General features: G+C 36.6%; 1 non-coding gene and 1 pseudogene across 1 annotated transcript; both read left to right on the top strand.

The window, feature by feature from the left end:
* Positions 1–14,652, top strand: part of LOC149245466 (coatomer subunit alpha-1-like) — a 30,428-nt pseudogene extending 15,776 nt beyond the window's left edge.
* Positions 14,653–14,886: 234 nt separating this feature from the next.
* Positions 14,887–14,958, top strand: TRNAV-UAC (transfer RNA valine (anticodon UAC)). Its single transcript has one exon. It is a non-coding gene; the product is annotated as a tRNA-Val (tRNA).
* The last annotated feature ends 840 nt before the right edge of the window (positions 14,959–15,798 follow it).

Below are 15,798 nucleotides of genomic sequence, written 5' to 3'. Positions count from 1 at the left end.
CCACTCATCGACGGAATGGAAGTATACCCAAATAAGGATGTGCTGGGAGTATTAGAAGGGATGGAAATAGTTCCTCCCCCTTGCATAGATATGGGAGTCTGCATGGTTGCAACACTCATGGTGGACGCCATGCTTCCAGTAGTGATCATCGAAGGGATAGATGTATGTGGACCTGGGCTCGAAGGCCTGTGAGTCAGAGTTCCAACGTATAAAAATACATCTGGATGATCAGGAGGGAGAGGGGAATTCGAAGCCGCAGCCGACTCTGAAAGCTATTCCACTTCAATACTATCTTTTGACTAGAAGAGTACTCGAGAAAGAACTGGTGTGTTCCTCTCTAACTCTGTAGTAGTACCAGGTCTATATTGTAAACTAATTCCCCCAAGTGGAGGATCAATCTCCATTGCACCTGCTGTGACTGGTTGAAAACCATTGGCAGAATCTCTCTTACACCTTCTAGGAGAAGGCTCTGGACTCGCAGGTGAAAGCCACGAAGTCTACGGGACCGTCGAGATGGTCGGTTGGCCACTTTGAATTATTTTTGTAAGATCTACTTAAATACTCAAGAAAATTGAAAGCTAGGCCAACTAGGAGCACAAAAAACACACTAAAAATTTCCCTAGAGAGATCAACAATCAAACAACTTCCAAGTATTTCTGCTCTGGGTGATTAGGACCGGACACCAAAATACAAGAAAGTTAATAATAAGGGCCTTTCGAAAATACACTGGGGTAATTACGCCCAAGGTCTATTAGCGAAGGTATCAGAGGTAGTTACGCTGACCTCCAGACAACAGCCTTTGCCGGTGCATGCCCCAAAGCATCGCAAGGGTGCCCTCCAGAAGTACTACTGAACATGATGCAAAGTCAACCTCAGGTGCCACGAGATTCCCCTGCATAGCCACCTGTGTAGATCCCTAGGATAGGCAACTAAAGACACCAACTCGTATCAGAAGTTGGGTGGAACAGTCGTGAGGTAAGATCCGACAAGTAAGAGAGGGGGTATCTCTCATCCTTATCTTCACGAACCCTCATGCTTAACTCCCAGTCACGGAGCTTTCTCAGTATCCCTAACACTATTAGATTTGATCTTTAATTAGACTTCTATGTTTTACAATTTAGAGTGGCCTTGGAGAATTTACTATCCTCTCGCCTAATCCAAGGCCCTAAATAAACCTAAAACTTGCTAGTGTATTCTAATGACAATACAAAAAGTTCTAGTTTATTTTATTAAGCGCTTGATTTTAAGTGGTTGTTCTTTTAAGTCAAAGGGACAATGTGGAAATGAAACCGATGGTGTTTGTATGACGCAAAAGAAATTAATGAAAAACTAACTTATATGAAATGCACTTGTTTGTTCTTCGATGAAAAGAAATTTCTACTTGGGTTCTAAGAAACTTCTATAAAGCAAAAAAAAAGATTCCTTTTATTTTCTTATAGCAGACTTCACACTCACAAAAACTAAAAAGACTATTGATGCTTTAATGATGCAAAACTACCCTAATGCAAAGTGTACATGATAATGCAAGATTTTAGATTACTCTAAAAATAAATGAAAGCAATTGTTTATAAATTTTAATAAGCCAACTTAAGTGTTTGAAAAGAATGCAAGTTTCAAATACAAACTTTCCTCCAAATAAGAAAGGCAAATCTCAAAAAATCACAATTCACTTTCAAAAAACCAAAGAAACCAAAATCAAACTCGGCAAAATAAAGCAACAACAATGTTTTTTAAGAACTTTTCTTTTTCAAGAAACAATGAAAATAAATTTTCAAAAGCACTCAATATGCCACTAAAGACTCAAAGACTGAAAGCAAAGCACAAGGAAACTTTGTAAGTTACCAATTCAACACAAATGAAAACTTGAACGAAAAAAGGGCTTCAACTTGCACTAAATGATCCAAAAGCAGCAAAAGAGCTTTGAGAATCTGACCAAGAAGTCAGGAAAGAAACACTTAATTCATCAAAAACTTTCAAAAAGCAAGAAAAGATGTAAGGCCACGAAATGACGGAAAGCAAAGCGAGTAGACCAATAATCAAGTTTGACACAAATATTGAAAATAATCTGTTGTTCCGGAAGACCAGAACAATCAAGAACCTCGATAAGAAGCCTTGTGTGTTCAAACACAAATCATAAAACTCACTCAAAAGAAAACCTAGGCCAAAAACTTTTCAAAGCAAGAGAGAATTCAAAATAGTAAGCTCACTGAATAATTAAATTCTGAAGACAGAAACTGGCCACTCAGAAACCACACAGACCAAGAAACAAATCTTTCTGAGCAGAAAGATTTGAAAAAGGCATGCAAAAAATGGTATATGAAACTATGTTCCAGCACAGGTGCATGTACACGTGCTTCTGATAAAAGAACTCACGTATACGTGGTTTCAGTTCATAGAAACAAGCGAGTATATGCTTCTGTAAACAGACAAAGGTGCGTATACTAAGTTTTGCAAGAAAAATAAAAAGCAAAGCCTGATAAAAAAGATCAGAGTTGAAGTCTTAGTTCCTATAGGAGCAGGCAATACTATCACAGCAAGCAAAGCAAGAACTAAGCCTTGAATGACACTAAACAACCCAAACTAGGAATAACAAGATTGTTATCCCCAGTGGAGTCGCCGATTCTATTACAGGAATAAGTACCCTAGGGCTTTGGGTTAGAACCCCAACAAAGCAAGAGTAATCTACAGCAAGAAACATGCATACAACTCATGCAACATGCTTAAATAAACAAACTATGTATGAATGCACATAGTCGGATTTCCATCATTTGGGTAGTTCCAGCAGGGTTCAGACCCTCTGCAACTCCGTATGATCTTTGAATTTGAAAATCAACCAATTCGAATACATAGCAGCATATAGATAAAGCATTTTAATGAGATCAACTTTATATCATATAAGTAATATGATTAGTTATACATCCAAATGACATTCATACATGAGTTACAACAACATCTGATGCATAGACAAGGTCAATCTCAGGAACAAGACAACGTTTCTTTTTATTGTAGAAAACTATAATAAACATGGAAAGAGTTCACCCGAGTCTTCTTCTTCCGGCTCCAAGCAGAACTGTCCTCCAAGTCCGTCCAGTCCCAGTCTTCAACAACCTCCTTCCATAACCAATACCATGATGTCTCAAGCAAGTGGGAGAATATCAAGACTCAAGGAAACAAGGGTTTCCTGAACTTGGGGAAGTGCTTGAAGCACAGGGATACTTCAGACTTTGTTAGGGATAATTTCAATATAGTAATTCTATCTCTTCTCTCCTCCTGAATGCATTCCCATAGAAGTCTATTTACACTTCTCCCAATTAGTTTTTTAGTTGGGAAACAGTTGGGAACAGCTGGGCCACGAGCACTAGGAGGTAGTCAACAAGTAAAACCCGTGAACTATGCCCATAGTTAAGGAAATTTAATTTTTTAAAGTGTTTTAACACAGATACGCGGGTTGGGTATTGACTAACCCGCGTGCACACGCTTTTATCACAGGGAAAAGTAGCGTACACGAAGTAAAACACTATTTTTAAAATATTTGGACCAAATCTGGAAGGAGGGGTTGCCCTAGGCCATAAACCAAGCATCACAAATACTAAGGGTGATATTTGGAGCTATAACAATAGCCCGTCTTGGAAATTAACTTGGAACCTATGCCTCTGGTATGTTTTTCAAAACAACCAATATAAACATTCTTAGAATAATTTGAAGACAAAAAGGAATTATTTACCTCTTCTTCAAGTTGATACTTGACTAAGGTTCTTTTGCAACAAAGAGCTATGTCTCCAACTCATGCATCCTTTCCAGATCCATATTTGTAATATGAAGTTGCCTCTCCATTTCCTGCAATTTGTCAGAGAGCAACTGCTTCTCTTCCTTCATGGAATTCAACTTCTCTCTAAGTATGTTGCTCTTCCTTCCATCCTCATACGTTTCTCTCACCATATCCATCATGGTGAACAAGTCTTGCTCCATGTCTTCATCAAAGATTCTTGTGAAGAAATTAGAATTTGAGGTCTCACTTGTAGAAGTTGTCATTATCAGAATGAACAAAAGAGCTTCAAACAAGATTAAAAAAGAGCTTATTCAAGCAACCTTTTTCAACAAACCTCTTTTGCTTCAAGGATTGCTTTGAGGTCCTTTGGGATAAGAAGGATGCCTTCAACCCTTATTCCTTCTTGTCCTCTCCTGGACTTAGCTTATCAATAGCTTTCCCTTCTCCTCTGCAAACTCAAACAATAGTCAGTTTACAAACAATCAAACAGCTAAATTCTTTCTACTGTTTGAACACCTTTCAAGTCAAACAAGCATTCTGATCTGATACCACCTCCATCATGATATAACCTGCTCTGGTATAAATTAACTCTGATATCACCTTCCTTGAAGGTGGGGTTAATCAACCTTTGGCTCTGATACCACCTGATCTGAAATAGGGACCTAAAGGCTTCTTGTCTAACTTACAAGAACCTCTCCCACTCTAGAGCTTATATAATCCCAAGATCTATGCTTATAATTGATAATTTGCGGAATTAAGTACTTGAAATAGGTGTGTGTATTTTGATTGCCTTTAGACTATTCAAGTGCTTATGTTCATTTGCTTAAACTGATATGTAATGCATATAACAGTAAATAAAGAAGCAAGTAAGCAAACACATAAGACAACAATATAATATGGAGTTCACCCTGATATCTTGGGCTACGTCTCCTTGAGCTCTAATCAACTCGACTAGGCTCTTTGGGATTATGGCTTCAATTCTTTTACAAGTTCCACACTCAACTCCATTGGTTTACAACTGAACCAATGGGCTTAGAATGCCATATTACCCCTGGTTGTCCTCACTCTGTAGACAGATCTAGGCTTCTCTGGACTTGACTCCTTCAGTCAGTGCTCTGAGCTTCTTGAGCTTTTGGCTTCATTGACTCCCTCAAAATTTTGTATTATCTCTGGAACTCTTTCTTCTGTCTTCAACACACTCTGGACACCAATAACAACTTGATCATTTGATCTCTTTGCTATTCTGCAGCTTCATTATAGCTCCATGGCTCTTAGAAGTTTGTTGTGAGCTCTCTGGATCTGGCTCTAGCTTTGGATCTCAGCTCTGGCTCTGGATCTTGGCTTTGGCTCTGGTTCTGGCTCTTGGCTCTGGCTCTGGCTCTTGGCTCTCAGCTCTGGCTCTCACGAGCTTCTGGTTTCGCTCGACCTCCAAGCGAATCTTTGCTTCTGACTCACTCCGACTCCGCAGACTACCTCCTCTGGGCTTACACTCAACATTCAAGCATCTCTTAGCCTCTTGGGCTTCTTTGCGCTTCTCTTGAGCATAACTATTCCTCTCTGTGTTATCTCTCGGCCTCTGCACGAATCCTTTTCAATTGTGTTCTCTGTGTTTTTAATACATAGTAGCTACAGTCGCCCTAATGCATGGAAACCCGATTGTTTCTTTACAAGAAGAAATTTACAATTGGAAAGGAATCGGTGGGCAGAGGAAACCCAACCGTTCGGTCTTCCTCCTGCAGAAATCCCGCGTTGGAACACGTAATGCAGTACACAGGAAAACTGGCGAAAACACATCATTGGAGCGTTTAACCAGAACTCAAAATGCATTCAATCACATTGATAAACCTATCGGGTCCGTCCTGTCATCATAAATCACAATCGCATAGGCAGAATTCTTAAAACCAAATAAATGGCCAAAAACATCTATACACAGAAAATATGAAATTCTGGATTTCAAAACTTATGAAATCGCATTCATAATCTCATCAGGTCCATGCCTCTGATCGCATATCACAATCGCATGTCGCATATGTGCATTGGCCCTTTGTATTGGGGATTTGTTGATCCACCGATCTCCGATCACTCTGATCGCCGATATTGCACATCGCATATTGCATCGCCCAATGGACTGTGTCTCTGCTCCTCTGATTGCCCGATCGCCCGATCACCAATATCGCTCATCGGAATATCGCATATGTAACAACCCTTTGTATTAGTGTGATGTGATTCACCGATCGCCAATAGGTGTTATCGCATATCGCACAGTCGCACAATCGCATGTCGCATTGTCCTCCCACTAGGCCTCTATCCCTTCAATGCTCCGATCCGATACATCTTACGGATCCGATAAGGGTTTAGGCCATGGAATATAATATTTAGGTCCACCCTTTACCATTGCAATGCGATATTTACATATAAGGCCTTTATTTCTCTTAAGTCCCATTTATATAAGAAATTGCCTCCTTTTCAAAAGATAATGGGAATCTTCTTTTTGCAATAACTTCTTCATCCGAAGTCCATTTTAGCCCATTCAAATTGCAGTAGATTCATATTGAAGAGATCTATGCAATGTGACTATTTCCAAGAGCATCCCTTGAATTTCATTTTCTTCTGTGAGGAACATTTTTGGACCTAGAAGTCTATTTTAGATCCATTTTGGATCATTGGTAGGACAAGAGACTTAAATTTTTGTGAAATTTCTGAATGAATTTTCTTCTACATGCACAACAGACTTAGGTTTATTCTATTGATGATGACTATAGATGCAAAGTAAACATTTGTGAATTTTTCTTAATGCTTGGAAATCACAATCCTCTCTTAATTATGACTCAAAATTATAACTCTAAAGTTGTTATGTGTTTGAATGAAAAGTATTTTACAAAATGCTTAAAAAAATTGGTTTGCATCTACATAACATTATTCATGTCTATACTTGTATGTTGGAAAAAGGGCTTTAGATTTGGGTTTCTATCTTTGTTTACATGGGTATTCTAAGTTCAGAACATAGCCATCACTTTTACACTAGAAAGGCTTGGAAATTCTATAGCCAGTTGTTTTTGCTACATGCACTTGAAAAGGTGTCATGTATTTGCTAAAACCAAGGCATGTTCTAATGAAATTGACTCACAACAAGAAGGAAAGATATGGCACAATTTAGATTTGCATTATTTGTATATTTACCTGTCCATATTGTGAAAATTTAGTAGTGGGGTATATTGTATTCACACTGCCTAGGAAACTTACACCATGTGGATTCATTCCTAATCTCAAACCAAACCTCACAGCCAAATACTTCTTCATCTCAGGAGCAAATTATAAGGCCTTTAGGGCTTCAACATTTAGGACTCTTTGGACCCTTTTTTTCTTTGGAGGCAAGGTCATTTTCTCCTGAAAACTCAACGCATGTTATATTAGGATCCAAGGGACCAAACTTGGTGTATAAATAAAAAGCACTACTTTCTACACGTGTTTTTATTACCAAACTAGGTGCACCAAACCTTTTTTAAATCCCAAACACTAGTAGTAAAATTGTAGCATTTCATAGTAAGCCTCTAAGTCCTTTGTAGCTAATATTAGAGGAAGATATTGTTGCAGTAGCAGAAGGAGAGATTACCACCAGAAGCAGAGGGTTTCAAGAAACAAATAAGTGATAAGGGGAGTACGTTGTTTTTCCAGATCAAAAATGTATCACAAAAGGGGTATTTGGGCCCTCAAGGAAAAGAATGGGGGCAGTTTTTCCCAGCATGCCAAACAATGTTCTTCATGGCTCCTTTGCTCTGCTTGATGGGGAGGAAGGAATAGGATTTCTCTTGTATATATTTATGCCCAAAGATCCAATAATTATGACAATATGTATTACCTATGTCACTTTTCTTTCGTCAGGGTCAAACGATGCTATAAGATGAAATAGATCAGATATCTTCATAATCCAAGTGATAAAAACACAGTTGTCATAACTTCACTAAAATCACACAAGTTTCTATGAATATAGGTACTGCTGCAGGAGAGGATTCCCTTCTTTGATTTGGTTATGGATGTAGAGGGTTTCACAATTGTGCTCAGGCTGAATTTCGAGCATTGTTAGAGAATTCCCTACTCCTCCCCTTTACTTAGTTACATCATTCAATACTCAGTACTGCCATATTAATATTCTTATGTCGATATTTTTTCTATCCTTAGCAAGAAGCTCATCAAGAGATACTCTCCTAGGAGTATAGACGAGAGAAAAATGAGACATAGTTGATGTGCAAAGATCCTTGTAGAAAAATGTAACTGAGTCATCCATTAAACTGCTGCAACAACGATATAATATACTATGATTGTTCCATATAAGTGAGCGAGGAGAAAGTGTCATAAAGTTGAGTATCAAACCAAGGGTAATGTGAGCCATAAAGTAGATTATACACCAAGTTTGTTGTGCCAAAATCATTCCATATATACAAGAATGCCGAGAGTATACTTACATAAAGTGCAGAGATCAACCGATATTACTGTATATGAATAAAGTTGAGATCAATGTATACAAAGATTATGCAGATAGAAAGTGTTAGCAGAGGTACACTACACCCCTTTGATGCACAAGAAGTTTGGTTATCAAATGATCAATGAAGGTGGTGTTAAATCCGCTTTCCAATTCTATATTCTAGTGTTCGCCTAAATAATGAATGGGAATATGCCTTCGATGGCAAGGGCTAGATGCTCCCTAGATTTACAAAAGGGGAGGGTACGCTAAAGGCCTTGAAGACATAGTAACACCTATCCCTTAGTATTTATGATATATCACGAGTACCAGTGTGTGTATAATTAAAGGAATTTATTATGCCAGATACTGAGGAGGATAATATGTGTAGATAATACTATATTAATGAGTAGCTATCCATAAATTGTCTTCAAATCAAGACATATGATTGGTGAAGGAGAGGATCATCATCTTGTTGGATAGACAACATCAATAGATGTATCCAACTTCATAGTTCCCTTTGAATATCGAGAATGAAATCATCTGCAACCTGCTATTAATCCAAAGATTTTATAGCTTCGTCTTAAGGTGACCATATGGCCTTAAGTCATGAGGCAACTGATCCATAGTGAGGAAAGATCTTTTGCATTTAGATGTTTATAACACTATTATACATAAGATTCGGATATCAAAATCATGGTCCCCTGCAGATACTTCTTGAAGGCACCTTTGATTTCAAGGTGAGAGTTTCCTCAAAAGACACTGTTCCACAGTCTTATGAACTTTCTTTATCTTAACTGTTCTTCAACGTTGAATCTTCAAGTGTGCTGCATCTCTTATCCAAATTGCTGCACAAATTTTGTTTATAACTGAAGATCCCTGTAGATTCTTCATAATAGATAATTCTTCAGAGGATAAGTTATTTGACTGTCTTGTTCACAACTTCATTTGTGAACAATACTGCAAGACTGTCATAATTTTGCAAAAGCTTCTACACCTTGTAAAAAGGTCATGAATGATGTTGAGCTGTATATGATGAGTTGTTATACCTAGAGTTGTGCCACATGTAAGGTATCCAAATAAAACTTTATTGCACAATATAGCTTCAGGTCTTTTAGGAGAACCATTTTTTTTTCTTGAGAGATCCAAGATCTGAGTTTACTCAGGTGATTTCAGCAGAATCTCAGTTCTGCTAATAAAATACTCTGTTCAAAAGCTTTCACGCTTTCACTTCTTGAAGGTACAACATGATAGAGGAAAACATAATGTCCTTAATGGCTCTTTTGCTTTGCTTGATGGGGAGGAAGGAATAGGATTGATGAGCAATGAACGTGCTCAAATAAAAACCTTGGTACAATGAGCCTATAATTTCCACTGTGAAATTATTTCTCTTGTAGATATTTATGCCCAGAGATCCAATAATTATGACAATATGTATTACTTGTGTCGCTTTTCTTTCGCCAGGGTCATATGATGCCATAAGATTAAATAGACCTGATATATTCATAATCCAGGTGACAATAACATAGTTGTCATAACTTCACTAAAATCACACAAGTTTCTAGAAAATTAAAGATTTTAAGCAAAAATTACTAAGTGGCTATTTTGCAACAGCTTTCTGTGGATATAAAAAGTATCATGTGTAGTGCCCACTCTAGTTTCCTGATCCTAATATGACATATCTTAGATACTTTATTCTTTGGGAAACTCAGGTTGAGGATCGAGAAACGTGACTCTATTATTAGTGAATGTGATTGTTATGTATGTTCTTTATTAATATTATGATTACGATATAATTAATGGTTATGTGTACTCTCTATTGATATCATGATGGTGATAGTAGTAAAGGATAGACATGATTTCTATTGATGTTATAATGATGATAGCTTTGATCTATATGTATGGTTCCATTGATGTTATGATGATGCTAGCGATGATGGATGTGTCCCCTATGTTACCTACTTGCATTAGTTCTGGTTCACAATGAACAATGATGCGAATGACTAGGTGATGGCGATAATGTTGTTATGACATTGGCGAACACTGAGAAACCTTGTTACTAATGATTATTGAGTATGGCAGGAAACCACCAGCAGTCCCTTCTCCCATGGCTTGCCCCTTCTTTTATAGGAGTCCTCATAGGTGACACTTGGCATGTCATGAATAATTAATTATTTTTTTTATAATTCAATAGCTTGATTATTCACCCACCCATGTGTCACTCTCTCATCAAGGGTCTCCCAAAAGTATTTACTTAATTTTTTTATTTAAAACTAATATCTTTCTCACCTCAACAAGATTCCTATTTCTTCTCCTAGTTGTCTATTTATTCCCCCCCTTTTTATTCCTTAATTTGTGTTCATTACTTAAATTCAATTAATGAGTCAAGATTTGATCCCCTATCTACTCCCTAATTTATCTCAGGTTATCTCTTAGATGGATATTCTTATGTTGTTTGTTGCCACATGGAGGTTCTCTACATTTCTCTAAATTTAATTTATTATTCTTATTTTAATTCACCTTTCTCTTTTTTTAATTAGGTTTAATTAGTTTAGGATTAATCTTTATCCTTACAATTATGTCCCTCTTTCCCCTTTTACCTAATTAAACCACATAATCCACCTAGTATTTTCCAACATGGGAAGGGTGGAGCTTTTAAGGTAATCTATTTTATTTCTTCCTATGATTCTCTTAACCCAAGTTTTATTTTTGATTTAATTACCTCGGTTTCTAACATCATTTACCCTTGATGTAAATTTACCTAGTTTTCATTCCTTGATTATATCTATTATTTAATTTATTTTTAATGATTCCAAGGGTGCCAAGTTTGGCCGTGCCCTTCAAGAACTTCCCTTGAAGTTCCAAGGGTGCCATGCCTAATAGTTTATTTGTGATGCCAAGGGTGCCACACCACTTGCCCTTCAAGCATTCAACGACTACGAGGGGAAAGTATATATGCAACGTCATAGACCACTATCATCTCTTATGTTGCTTGCTATAGTGAGACTAATGGTGTCGGGGATCAAGGAATCCGCCTTGATGCATGCCCCCTAGTAAAATCCTCATGAGCGACCCAACTTTGGGACCTGCCCTCATGGCATCATGATCTTCAAGGCGAAGGTGTTTCAACCTTTCTAGCCCAAGTCACGGCGGGAGTGCTAGTGGGTGAGATCAGGGACACTGTCCCACCCCTCCCATGTAGTTCCATCCACTTGTACAACCCCATCACCCATATGTGAGTCATTCGGCCAAGCAACTAATCTGTGCCTGCAACCACTAACATATCATCAGAATATAGATAAACATATATATCAGGTTTCAAAATTGACATAGAATTTCAAAGATAAAATAATATAAATTTTCATCAAACCAGGTTTCATTAAATCGTCATATGCGAGTGCCTCTGGTGGTTTCCTGCCATACTCAATAATCATCAGTAACAAGGTTTCTCAGTGTTCGCCACTGTCATAATAACATTATCGCCATCACCTAGTCATTCACATCATTGTTCATTGTGAACCAGAACTAATGCAAGTAGGTAACATAGGGGACACATCCATCATCGCTAGCATCATCATAACATTAATGGAACCATACATATAGATCAAAGCTATCATCATTATAACATCAATAGAAATCATGTCTATCCTTTACTACTATCACCATCATGATATCAATAGAGAGTACACATAAGCATTAATTATATCGTAATCATCATATTAATAAAGAACATACATAACAATCACATTCACTAATAATAGAGTCACATTTCTGGATCCTCAACCTGAGTTCCCCGAAGAATAAAGTATCTAAGATATGTCATATTAGGGTTAGGAAACTAGACTGGGCACTACATCATGTTGGCATATCTGTTTGGGTTGTTCCTTCATTGGAGGGCTCTAGCCATTTCAAGTAAGTTCATTTTCAGTTGTGTTAGATGTTGGAGATTACTTTTACTTGAATGAAGGGTAGGTTTCTTGTTAATAGATATGAATTTGTAGTTGAAGGGCCAGTTTAGATGAACATTATAACTGCTTTAAGCAGTGATTGGCCGTCCTCACTCAGCTGTGCTTCCCAGATGTTATTATGCATCTCATTCGGCCAAGTTTCTTAACAATCTTTACATTCTAATTGATAACTATTTAAAATCATATTTCCTCTATGTTTTTTCTCTCTATCTAATCTTCTTTCCAAGTGGGAACCTTGCTTTTATCCCAGAGTCTACTCTTTCCATGTTGATTAGATTTGAAGCTTTGGAGAAATGTTTATTTTCCCATTATTTTTTGTTTGTGCAGGTGTAGTTCCTTGTGCTCTTTTGGTTCTGGGGTTATTTTTTATCCGAAAATCTCCAATAGGGTTGGTAAGTTTTTGATAATGAACTTTATGTTTGTCAATCGACTGAGTTGGTGTTAACCATGTTAAACCTGTCACCATATGTCATGCTATGTGAAATCTTAATATCAAATTTAATGTTCTTATGAGTGCAGGCTAAAATTGGTAATGAAGATATTGAAGCCTCATTGCAAGCTCTTAGAGGCAGTCAGGTTGATGTTACCCTAGAAGTTGTTGAAATCAAATAACATTTCAGAACAACTGCATTTTTATCATTTTCCATGTCACATTCATATATGTTTCTATTGTTCCCTTCTTGACTGATTGCTTATCAATCACATGTAGTTGCTGAGTCATGGATATCTGATACTATTGCAATGGAGTTTTAGCTTGTTTGGTTTTGAGTTTTTTACAATCTGTAGTCTGAATTTTTTGCATACAAATTTCCAACTGTGTATATGCATTTCCCATCAAGGTCATATTTGTCACTAATCTGAATATTTTTGCCTTTCAAAGTGTAGTAGAGACAGGAAATCAACAACCCAGAATAATTTTTTCTGAGATCTTTGAACGAAAATATGCAATGCCTCTCATTGTAAGTCATATGTTTGCATAGTTAAGAATATGATAGACTTATATGATTTTTCTGAGTGCAAGATTTTGCAATTCATAATGTCTATAATTTTTTTTTTTTTGATAAATCACATAGATAATTTTCTGGTCGCCTCATTTTGAATCACACAATGTGGTTCATCACCAGGACTAAGATGATTTTGTGCGTGCTGGTGAATTTGCATAAACTGGTTGCTATTTTATTGCTTACTTGGCAAGAATATGATTACAAAAGTAAAGTATCCTTGCAGTGTATTTATTATATGCAGATTGGCATTGGGCTGCTTCTTTTACAACAGTTGAGTGGAATCAATGGTATTATGTTTTACAACAATTCCATTTTTAAGTCTGCTGGTGAGTTTACCGTCAACTTCTTGTTAGAAAGTATGGTACTTGTGATCTGGATTCATATTGTTCTATTGGTAAAAACATGAAGTAGTTGAAAAATATATATTGGCATCATGGACTTCTAATTTGGATGGGATTTAAACATAGGGAATCCTTTTTGTAGCTTTATATCCTTTCATAATTAGAGGGTTTTAATTTTTAACTGAGGACTCAGATCATTCATGTGATCTTTATGGCCCTTCTATTGATTTTAATTCTTATTGTCTATCACACGCTTGCCTAAGAAAATCTGTATTGATTTCAATGTTTTATCATTAAAAACAAGAATTTCATCTAGTAATGTTGCAACCCTTGGACTTGGTGCTATTGAGGTTGCTTTCTGATCCTGGGGCCCTACTAATTGCAATGCATGCTAGGAATGTTTCACTATAATAAAAGGTTTATTGTTCCTCATCTTAATCATGTGAAAGTTGTTGGACTGTTTATGTATAGGTTGTTATGATTGCTGTCAGTGCTATGTTGATTGACAAAGCTGGTAGACTTATCCTTCTTATGGTGAGTAAACAACCAATTTAGAAGAGGATCATTTAACTCAATCAATTCAAATTTTTTAGATATGACATGATGAGTGCTGTTCAGTTTAAATATCTGACATAAATTTTTAATGATTTCAACATATCTCCTCTACAGGGATGGTTGTTTGTCTTTTCCTGGTTGGCCTTGCCTTTTATTTAAAAGTAATCAAACTCTCACGATGCTATCTCTCTGTTACGAGTATGATGAATAGAATCATAATAGATTATCATCAACTTATTAGAAAATGGGCTTTTGACATACATTAGATTCTATAATAATCTTTGGAAGATTGAAATGCTAAAGATGAGTTCTTGGTGTATCATGACATCATCCAGAGCCACCTAGCGGGAGACTCACATCTTGTAATACTCACCGGTATTTTGGTGGTCACAAGTTTGTTGGTAAGCCCCACATTCAGTTGGTAAATAACTTATCAAAATTTACATTATTACATTGATGTATTTGTTATGTTGAAGTTTTGTATAATTTCATTTGTGTTTTCTTTGTACAGGTTTACATTGTCTCTTTCTTCCTCGAGATTGGGGTTGTCCCCTAGGTATACTAATATAAGATTTTGATTTTTTTTACTAGAGATATAATCCACCTCTCTTTGCACCTTTTGGGGAAATTGCTAGTTTTAGTAAGTTAAAAATATGGTCTGGATGATTATAGTTTTTATAAATATTATAGATCATGTGTGAGATTTTTTTTTTATTTTTTATTTTGGTTTAAATCGATGTCTATAAATGTAGTTTTCATGATTGCCATAACCCTTCACATAATTCTTTAAAGTGTGCTAGCTCAATGGAAGAGCGCTTGCCTTACAAGCAGGAGGTTGGTGGTTCGATTCCGCTGTGCACTAACATGAATTAATCAACGGTTTTGTAGTTTGTTTTTAATTAAATGTTTTTTATATCGATTTATTTCAATGGTAAGAGATTTCTGATTCATTGTTTTATATTGTCTCCAGAGAGACAAAAGTGATATTTAAATAAAAAATTTATTGTCTCTAGAGAGACAATAGCTAGTACTAAATACATATTGTCTCTAATCCGAGTGTTGTCTCTAGAGAGACAAAAATGAAATTGCCTCAAGAGAGACATAAATGAAATTGTCTCCTAAGCGACAATAATGCTTGTGTTATATATTGTCTTTATAGAGACAAATTTTTAAGACAATAATTTTTTAGACACCCTCTTAAAGAAAATACACAAGGTTTTTTTTATTTTTTATTTATTTTTTTTTTTTTTATCTCAAGTTAAGACAATTTACCCAAATATTGTCTTAAAATTCCCCTTTATGTAGTAGTGAGCATATATGCTCAGCCCTGCATTGAAGTCAAGGAGACCGTCAAGGCAACATTACAGAGACGATAATGGCCCTTGAATTTTTCATGAAGGATGCAAGAGAAAGGAACAATTGTCAATTGAAGATTATGGGGAGACATTGAAGTTATGATGCCAAGGATAAATCATTTGTGCCATTGTTAGAGACGTGAAAGTGCATCCGATTTATACCAGTGATTTGGTTGAGTTGCCGCTATGCAAAAATAAGCAGTCGTTATGTGAAAAGGTCAGTGGAAAGAGGAATTGTGTGGCATATTTGAGCCTTCGTGCCTTGGTGGCATATTTGAGCCTTCGTCGCTATGTTGAGCCTTCGTGGCTGAATTAAGTTCCTTGGTGGCAGAGTTGAACCTTTGTGG

Source organism: Pinus tabuliformis, chromosome 7 (genome assembly GCF_031772625.1).
Source record: "Pinus tabuliformis cultivar Carrire ecotype Pingquan chromosome 7, CPIR1, whole genome shotgun sequence".
NCBI lineage: Eukaryota > Viridiplantae > Streptophyta > Pinopsida > Pinales > Pinaceae > Pinus > Pinus tabuliformis.
Note: the sequence above shows the minus strand (reverse complement) of the source record. Positions and strands in the feature narration are given on the sequence as shown.